This window comes from Coregonus clupeaformis, chromosome 35, assembly GCF_020615455.1.
Source record: "Coregonus clupeaformis isolate EN_2021a chromosome 35, ASM2061545v1, whole genome shotgun sequence".
Taxonomy (NCBI): Eukaryota; Metazoa; Chordata; class Actinopteri; order Salmoniformes; family Salmonidae; genus Coregonus; species Coregonus clupeaformis.
In genome coordinates, this window is record NC_059226.1 from 13,935,238 (window position 1) to 13,945,905 (window position 10,668).

Sequence of the window (10,668 nt, forward strand, 5' to 3'; positions counted from 1 at the left end):
TGCTTATTGTGAACTTGATGCCACGGCCTGCCTCAAAAATGGAAGATAGTTGGTCCATGCCATAGTGGGAGGGCTTTTTTATCTCTATCCCACCTGGCATGCCCTCTACTTCTATGACCACCTTCTTGGCAGCCACAGCCATATATGGAACTCTGCCATGTCCATCTGCTTAATATAAACAGAAACAGAAATAAGGCTTTAGTGAATTATTTAAAAAAAAAATGGTACATACTGTAATGACCCAGCTGGGTCATAAAGGAAAAGAAAGATGGGCACCAGGTGTACAGGGCAGAACACAGGTTTATTCCTAAATGGGCTATTGTTCAGGCCACAGCCCACGCCGCTAAATTCCGAACGTACACAAATATAACATGTCAAGTTAAGGGTCCCGAAAAGAAGAGAGAGAGATGAGACAGTAACCCCTATTTATGCATTTCAAAACCCAGCGGGATTACCCATCATACCCCCCCAACCTTTCCGTCTGTCCTGTCATATTTAACCCCTGCTAGCACCCATGAGAACAATAACACACCCACGAACACAGAACACAATACCGGGTCGTTACATAGCCCCCCCCTTTCTAAACCCTAGCCCCTAGGGTTACAAAACAAAATCCTTAAAACGACCCGGAGGTCGCATCAGTCTCTTGTGCCTCCCCGTGACTCTCACCGGTGGACCCCCAGAACACTCATCTGCCCCAATGTCATTTCCAGCGCCCTCCGAAGAGGCAGCCCCCGCCCCAGGCTCAGGTTGCGCTAGAGTCTCCTCGCTAGACTGTTACCGTGGGCTCACATCAGAGTCCTCACTTCCATTCCCTACCGTTTTCCTCCCTCTGTAGGGCGCCAATCGGTCCCGGTGGACCACCACCTTCCTGCTCCGTGGGGGAACCTCCACCCGGTACGTCACCTCCCCCACTCTCTCTATCACCAGACACGGCCCCACCCAGGCACTGTCCAGCATTGGGCACCGCCCCTTCTTGCGCGTGGGGTTGTGAAGCCACACGCGTTCTCCCGCTCCAAAGTGCCTCCCCCTAGCGCGTGAGTCATAGTGGCGCTTTTGGCGCATCCCTGCGTTCTCGAGTTGCTCTCTTGTGATGGTGTGAGCCGCTTCTAACCGGTTCTGCAGACGACGAACATAGTTCGAGCCAGGCAAAACCCTGTCGTCGTTATCAGGAGGGTGGCCAAACGTCAGTTCGGCTGGGGTGCGCAACTCACAACCTAACATTAGTAGCGCTGGGGAGCACGCAGTCGATTCTTGAACAGCCGACCTACATGCCATAAGAATAAACGGTAAGTGGGTGTCCCAATCTCTCTGGTGTTTTGAGGTAACGATGGCCAGCTGCTGTGCTAATGTTCTGTTAAATCTTTCCACCAGCCCATCACTCTGGGGGTGAAGCGGAGTAGTGCGCGTCTTCTCCGCGCCTAACCGTCTACACAACTCTGAGAACACCCGTGACTCAAAGTTTCTCCCCTGGTCGCTGTGTATAGACTGTGGCACCCCAAACCGACTGATTATTCCCCCTACCAACGCATCAGCTACTGTTTCTGCCTCCTGGTCTGGGAGAGCGTAAGCCTCTGGCCACTTGGTGAAGTAGTCCATAGCAGTTAGAATCCACCTGTTACCACTGTCTGTGGTTGGAAACGGTCCAACTATGTCTACCCCCAGTCTCTCCATGGGCTCCCCTACTGGGAGTTGTTGTAGGAGGGCGTGTGACTGACCTGGAGGTCCTTTTTTAGCAGCACACTCGTCGCACTGCCTACAAAAGTCCTCCACATCCCTCCTGTGCCTGGCCCAATAGAAGCCTTTACGCACGCGCTTTAATGTTTTGGAGACCCCAAAATGCCCTGCGCCTACTCCCCCGTGAAGCTGCTGTAACACGCTCCATTGCAGCCTTTTGGGCACCACTACCTGCCACGTCATTTCTCCAGTAGCTGGCTTTTTCCACCCCCTCTGGAGCACTCCCTCAGCCACTCTAAGGACTGTGAATTTAGCCCACAGTCCTTTGGTGACTGGTGATAGAGGGGCTACTTCCCCCCACGGCGGTCGTCTTCTCTCTTCCACCCACCCCAGCACAGGACGCAGCTCTGCGTCCTCCTCCTGGCGACGCATCCATTCCCCGACTTCCACAGCCTCAAGCTCCCGGCACTCTGTCACACTCAGCTGACTCACCGTGGCGGTGACTCCCTCCTCCATGCACAGTTCTCTCTCTCGCTCCACCCGTTTGGCGCAGTACCCACAGCCGTCCTCAGCACACGGGCGGCGGGACAAGGCGTCTGCATTGCTGTGGCGAAGGCCGGCCCTGTGCTCCACCTGGAAGTCGTAGGGTTGCAGCTCCTCCAACCAGCGGGCGATCTGACCCTCTGGCTCCTTGAAGGAGAGAAGCCACTGCAGGGTGGAGTGATCCGTCTTGGACCACAAACGGCAGGCCCCCCAGGTCGTACTTGAAATGGCGTACTGCTGCCACGACAGCCAAAAGCTCTCTCCTTGTCACGCAGTAGCGTTTTTCAGCCTTGTCAAAAGTTCTGCTGTAATAAGCTACTACGTGCTCCCCGTCAGAACCACGCTGAGCCAGCACAGCCCCCAGGCCCTCATTTATTGCGTCGGTGTCCAGGATGAACGGACGGTTCGGGTCTGGTGAGGCCAGGACAGGGGCCTCCACCAGGACACGTTTGAGGGCCTCAAACTCCCGCTGGTGCTCTTCGGTCCACTGAAAAACAGTGTCCTCCTTGAGAAGGTGGTTCAAAGGAGCTGCTACCCCCGCAAACCCCTTCACAAACCTACGATAGTAGGATGCCAGACCCAGGAAGCTCTTAACCTCTTTTTTCCCCCCTGGAACTGGCCACCCCCTCACAGCCTCCACCTTGTCTGGCATCGTGCTGATGCCCTCACCACCCAGCTGATGACCCAGGAACGCCACCTCCCTTTGCATGAAATGGCACTTTTCCGGATGTAATTTTAGCCCCGCCCCCGAGATCCTCTCCAACACTCGCCTAAGTGCCCCCAGTGCCCCCTCAAACGATGTGCCATGCACCAATATGTCGTCTAGGTACACGACACACTCGTCTCTCGGAACCCCCGCCAGCACTCTGTCCATGAGCCTCTCAAAGGTGGCAGGAGCATTACAGAGCCCGAAGCACAGCACCTTGAACTGCCAATGGCCCCTATCCGTGGAGAAGGCAGTTTTTTCACGTGCCCCAGGCGAGAGGGGCACCTGCCAGTAGCCACTGCGCAGATCAAGGGAGGAGAACCACGAGGACCCGCTCACGTGGTCTAGCGACTCATCGATCCTCGGTAGGGGGTAAGAATCTTTAGTGGTGACAGAATTTAGGCCCCTGTAGTCAGCACAAAACCTAAGTTTACCCCCTTTCTTAGGCACCATGACGACCGGCGCGGACCATGGGCTATCTGATGGCTCAATGAAATCAGCCCGCAACATGTCAGCAATAGCTGTGTCTGCTGCTTCCCTCTTGGCAAGGGGAATACGACGGGGCCGAATTTTAATGGGTCGGGCGTTCCCAGTGTCGATGTCGTGCTGAACCAGGTGCGTTTGCCCTACCTCATCTTCCCCCCAAGCGAAGTTATCTTTAAAGTCAAACAGCAGCTGCTTTAACTATCTCTGTTGTCTCTCATCCAGACCTTGACAGTTTTTCAGCCACACAGCCTCAACGGCATCGATAAATTCCTCCTTCCCCCCGTCGGGCTGATGGGGTGAAGGAGCCAGTGTGTTTTGGGCTACTGGGCTGCCTGTGCTTGCACCATTATGGGGAGTGAAGGTCGTCGCCGCCGGAGACAGCTGCTGGGATGGCACAACGACCAAGGGAGCAGCCGGGACGACCAGTGGAGTTTCGGCAAGCTTGGAGGAAGACGGAGGGACAGCCCTGCCCCCTGCTGGCCCTCCCGAAGGCGACATTCCCACTGTGGGAGTGGGACCTCCCGACAAGTCCAACTGAGCCCCACAGTTTTTCAAAAAGTCAATTCCCAGTATACAGGGGTCCTGCACCGCTTCTACCCACACCGGACACCCCACAGTTCTCCCCCCCACAGTCACAGACAGCTGACACTTCCCTAACATGGGGGCTAGCTCCCCCGTGACAGTCCGCAGCTGGACAAGGGTCGGCTCTACCCGCACCCCAACAGGTAGTATGTCTGGTCTCACCAGGGTTATTGTAGAGCCCGTGTCGACCAGGGCCAAACATTCCACCCCCTCTACTTTGACGATGACATTGCAGAATGTCCCACCACAACTACCGGACTAGGAAACCCGGGGGCAGCTACACCCTGGGGGAGCAGGTCCCCACCCTCTTGCCTGCGCTGCTGGGTACCTCTTCTGCTTACTGTGGGTTTGGGGGGGTGGGCCCGCGCTGCCCCCTGCGCGAGAACCCGCTGTCGTTTCCCTGGTGACGGGAGAATCTGCCACACTCCCACTGAATGTGGCCAGGCTGGCCACAACCCCAGCAGACAATGGGAGTTGAGCTGACACTGCGATGTTGCCTGGAGCCCCTCTCAATGACAAGCGAAGCGGTCTTGACTAACCCGCCCAACTCGTCGACCCACTCTGGTTTGGTGACCCCCGGCACCCCGGCCGCCGCTGCTCTCACCTCTGGTTGACTGGCAACCTCCACTCTCACACCCCAGATCAGCTCCCTCTTCCTGGCTATCTCCACTGCAGCCCGCAGAGATGCTGGGTCCGACATCTGAACATGCTTACCCAGTTCGGTGGGGGAGAGCGCTCTAATAAAACTGTCCTGTGCCAGCTCGTCTTGCACCCCAATCGGCATAGTTGCATAAGCCCGCCTGGTCAGGCTCAGAATACCACTTGCCAACACCTTTAATGATTCCCCCTGAAGTCTCTTTTTGTAACTCAGTTCAATCCGCAGCATGTTGGGCTGTGCATCACTGCCGAAACGGCCCCCCAATGCCTCCACTCTCATCCGGGGCTAGCGTTAGCAGGCATTCCGACGCTTCCTCTGCCAGGCTCAGGGCAAGCTGTAACGCTTTCGTCTCGTCAGACCACCTCCCGGCTCTAGCCAACAACTCGAATTGAGTGAAAAAAACTTCCCATTTACCTTGTCCATTGAACTTTGGGAGTTTAGCCACTACCGTGGCTAATGGCAATAGGGTGCTGCCATCTCTGTTTACATAAGCAGGCCCAGCCATTTCCGCACGCGGTGACGTCGACAACCCCGTCGCCGTGACGTCTGTTCTGGTCGAGCGGTGTGAAGGAAAACCCGCCAGTTCTGCCATCTTGCTGACTGACAATTTAACTACCGCCATGTGGCCCTCCAGCTCTTCTACAGCAGTCGCCGCCTGACCCTCCCGACCGGGTACCCCCGAGCCCACAACGGACACTTTGTCCGACTCTTCCTTAATTTTCCGCCTCGCCCCGAGCATCACGACCGTAGATGCGAGTCACGCTAAAGCCAACCGCGGCCTATACTGAAACAGCTAACTCGCCTAATCTCGATCTATCCCGTAGTTCGAAAGCACTTCTGACACCAATGTAATGACCCAGCTGGGTCATAAAGGAAAAGAAAGACGGGCACCAGGTGTACAGGGCAGAACACAGGTTTATTCCTAAATGGGCTATTGTTCAGGCCACAGCCCACGCCGCTAAATTCCGAACGTACACAAATATAACATGTCAAGTTAAGGGTCCCGAACAGAAGAGAGAGAGATGAGACAGTAACCCCTATTTATGCATTTCAAAACCCTGCGGGATTACCCATCATACCCCCCCAACCTTTCCGTCTGTCCTGTCATATTTAACCCCTGTTAGCACCCATGAGAACAATAACACACCCACGAACACAGAACACAATACCGGGTCGTTACAATACTATACTTCTCGTTGAATAAGGCTTGTGAAGCTGCAGTTTTGCCTAGATGTAACAATAACTGTATGAGTGTGTTTAAAGGCATTATAGATGTACAGATGTATGATCTTAATTTGAGTCAGTTTTCTACAGCAGGAAAATAATCCTGCAGTAACAGGAAATGTGATATGTGGATTATAATAAATTGACATTTTGTCGGGGGTTGATACATTTATCGCAAGGGAAAATCAAGTCTGAAATTTCTACATGGAAATTAAAAACTTCAGAAGCCTTTTCAAACCTCAAATACACTACAAGTTAAAAATGTCCTACATTACAGAAAAGTTATCCTGCAACAGGGTGATACAATTCATATCCTACATCTTTATGCTTGAGGTTAAGTGTTACCAAAGTTACTTTTAAAATATGTGTACCAGAAAAGTGTACAGAAAACTTGCCGATCAGATCCTGGCCCTCAACAAATTCCTTTCCCCTCCCAGATGAGGCTGTGCTGACTGGTATGGGGTCCTCAGGGTTGTGGACAAGGAATGCTGTGTCGACCCCCATACCTTCCAACTCGATAACCTAACAAACAATTATGTAGAAATAGATAAATAATAAATGAAATTATATGTAAAAAAAAGACAATACCTAAAAATGCTTATAGGAAAAGAGTTGTCAAAAAGACTGAAATTCTTTCGTAAGAAAAATGCCTGTTCTTTGGATCTTGAATCTGTATCTCAAATCTAACTCCAACTATCAAATCCAAATCCATTACCTTTTTTTTTTAAGTAAGAGTTTACAATTTCATGATTTACTATTGTGACCTTACAGTATATATTCCCACCATTGATTTCAGCCGTCTTAAATCATCTTTGACTTTTAAGGCCTTCAGGTTCCCCTTCAACTCCTGACCTCCTGCCTGTAGCTTGTCTGCCTCCTCACTGTAATGGGCTTTTGTGGCAGATGGTAATGCCTGCCTTTTGCCCTGTGTACCTGCCATAACTCGTGACATACAACAGAAAACATGACCATGTCAGTAACAATGTTTTATCTATCTATTCTATCAGTCTGCCAGTTTGGCTTTATACATAGCTTGGGCTTTGTCGAGTAAGGCTTAAACTATGTATTTAGATTGTAGTTAGGTACTATAGGTAGGCATCGTGGGCTGTATATTATTAAGTAGTATAGGTAGGCATCGTGGGCTGTTGTGGGTAGCTGTTGTGTAGTTATTGTAGGTTACTTTTGTATTCGGCGGTGCCGGATGTAGCACGAAGCTAGCTAGCTAACTCACCTCCTGGATTAGCTGGCGAGTTGCTATTAGCAACGGTTGCAACTAAAAACAATATCCTTTTAGCCAGCTACATTCGTTCGCAGCGACGCCGTTTTTCAAACAAAGTCAACACAGTAGCCATTGCTAGCCAGCCAACACTACCAGCAGGCTGTGGTAGCTAAATACAATATCTTTGTGCTAGCTACCCAACGTTTAATCGTTGCTGCGTTATGAAAGGTAAGCTTGGCTTCTTATATGGTGTTGAGTTAAGCTTAAACCATGTATTTAGATTGTAGGTAGGTATTGTAGTTTGGTATTATAGGTAGCTTACTCAGGTAGTTATTGAAGGTTATTGTAGGTAATTATTGTAGGTAAGGACTGTATTCGGCGGACTCCGGCGAAGCACGAGGCTAGCCTACCCACTACTTGGACCAACAAAGCTAGCTAGCTAGCGGGTAGCTACTGGTAACTTTTTGCAACTATGGTTAATTGTTTCCAATGTTATTTCATGCTTAAGAGTACCTGTGATTGAGCCAGCTAGCTGCTACCATTCAGCTGTTTTTCTAACCTCATCCGAGGCATTAACGTTAGGTGGTTGGTAGCTGCTGTACTTAATTACAGCTACTGATAACAGTCTGCTGTAGTTTACAACAATTCTAATTTCTAAAGTGGAAGTTGGGAGAGTTTTACTCGGGTGGTTCAGTGAAACAATTATAGTTTATGAGGTGGAAGTTGGGAGAGTTATATATATTATTTTTTTTTGGTGAGGGAGGCCTGCTCTCTCCTTTCCCTGATGTTTAGTTCATATCATCCCGATCTCCTCTGCATTATTGTAGCCATCTGCTGCAGCCTGTCAACTATGCCTCTGCCTATCCCTGTTCTCTCCTCTCCGCACAGGCTACACAAACGCCTCACACCGCGTGGCTGCTGCCTCTCTAACCTGGTGGTCCCTGCACGCACCACACACCTGGAGTTCCAGGTCTCAGGCAGCCTCTGGAACTGCCGTTCTGCCGCCAACAAGGCTGACTTCATCCCAGCCTATGCCACCCTCCAGTCCCTCGACTTCCTGGCACTGACGGAAACATGGATTACCACTGAAAACACTGCTACTCCTACTGCTCTCTCCTCGTCTGACCATGTGTTCTCGCATACCCCGAGAGCATCTGGTCAGAGGGGTGGTGGCACAGGAATCCTCATCTCTCCCAAGTGGTCATTCTCAATTTTTCCCCTAACCCATCTGTCTATCTCCTCATTTGAATTCCACGCTGTCACAGTCACTAGCCCATTTAAGCTTAATATCCTTGTCATCTATCGCCCTCCAGGTTCCCTTGGAGAGTTCATCAATGAGCTTGACGCCTTGATAAGTTCCTTTCCTGAGGATGGCTCACCCTTCACAGTCTTGGGGGATTTCAACCTCCCCACGTCTACATTTGACTCATTTCTCTCTGCCTCCTTCTTTCCACTCCTCTCCTCTTTTGACCTCACCCTCTCACCATCCCCCACTCACAAGGCAGGCAATACGCTTGACTTCATCTTTACTAGATGTTGCTCTTCTACTAATCTCACTGCAACTCCCCTCCATGTCTCCGACCACTACTTTGTATCCTTTTCTCTCTCGCTCTCCTCCAACACTACTCACTCTGCCCCTACACAGATGGTAACGCGCCGCCGCAACCTTCGCTCTCTCTCTCCCACTACTCTCTCCTCTTCCATCCTATCATCTCTTCCCTCTGCTCAATCCTTCTCCCTCCAATCTCCTGATTCTGCCTCCTCAACCCTCCTCTCCTCCCTTTCTGCATCCTTTGACTCCCTGTGTCCCCTATCCTCCCGGCCGGCTCGGTCCTCCCCTCCAGCTCTGTGGCTTGATGACTCATTGCGAGCTCACAGAACAGAGCTCCGGGCAGCTGAGCGGAAATGGAAGAAAACTAAACTCCCTGCCGACCTGGCATCTTTTCACTCCCTCCTCTCTACATTTTCTTCATCTGTTTCTGCTGCTAAGGCCACTTTCTACCACTCTAAATTCCAAGCATCTGCCTCTAACCCTAGGAAGCTCTTTGCCACATTCTCCTCACTGCTGAATCCCCCCCCTCCTCTCTCTCTGTGGATGACTTTGTCAACCACTTTGAAAAGAAGGTTGACGACATCCGATCCTCGTTTGTTAAGTCTAATGACACTGCTGGTCCTGCTCACACTGCCCTACCCTATGCTTTGACTTCTTTCTCCCCTCTCTCTCCAGATAAAATCTTGCGACTAGTGACTGCAGGCCGCCCAACAACCTGCCCGCTTGACCCCATCCCCTCCTCTCTTCTCCAGACCATCTCCGGTGACCTTCTCCCCTACCTCACCTCGCTGATCAACTCATCCTTGACCGCTGGCCATGTCCCTTCCGTCTTCAAGAGAGCGAGAGTTGCACCCCTTCTCAAAAAACCAACACTCGATCCCACTGATGTCAACAACTACAGACCAGTATCCCTTCTTTCTTTTCTTTCCAAAACTATTGAGCGTGCCGTCTTTAGCCAACTCTCTTGCTATCTCTCTCAGAATTACCTTCTTGATCCAAACCAGTCAGGTTTCAGGACTGGTCATTCAACTGAGACTGCTCTTCTCTGTGTCACGGAGGCTCTCCGCACTGCTAAAGCTAACTCTCTCTCCTCTGCTCTTGTCCTTCTAGACCTGTCTGCTGCCTTTGATACAGTGAACCATCAGATCCACCTCTCCACCCTCTCCGAGCTGGGCATCTCCGGCGCGGCTCACTCCTGGATTGCGTCCTACCTGACCGGTCGCTCCTACCAAGTGGCGTGGCGAGAAGCTGTCTCCGCACCACGTGCTCTCACCACTGGTGTCCCCCAGGGCTCAGTTCTAGGCCCTCTCCTTTTCTCCCCTATACACCAAGTCACTTGGCTCTGTCATATCCTCACATGGCCTCTCCTATCATTGCTACGCTGACGATACACAACTAATCTTCTCCTTTCCCCCTTCTGATAACCAGGTGGCGAATCGCATCTCTGCATGTCTGGCCGACATATCAGTATGGATGACGGATCACCACCTCAAGCTGAACCCTGGCAAGACGGAGCTGCTCTTCCTCCCGGGGAAGGACTGCCCGTTCCATGATCTCGCCATCACGGTTGACAACTCCGTTGTGTCCTCCTCCCAGAGTGCGAAGAGCCTTGGCGTGACCCTGGACAACACCCTGTCGTTCTCCGCCAACATCAAGGCGGTGACCCGATCCTGCAGGTTCATGCTCTACAACATTCGGAGAGTACGACCCTGCCTTACACAGGAAGCGGCACAGGTCCTAATCCAGGCACTTGTCATCTCCCGTCTGGATTACTGCAACTCGCTGTTGGCTGGGCTCCCTGCCTGTGCCATTAAACCCCTACAACTCATCCAGAATGCCGCAGCCCGTCTGGTGTTCAACCTTCCCAAGTTCTCTCACGTCACCCCCCTCCTCCGCACACTCCACTGGCTTCCAGTTGAAGCTCGCATCCGTTACAAGACCATGGTGCTTGCCTATGGAGCAGTGAGGGGAACGGCTCCTCCGTACCTTCAGGCTCTGATCAGTCCCTACACCCAGGCGAG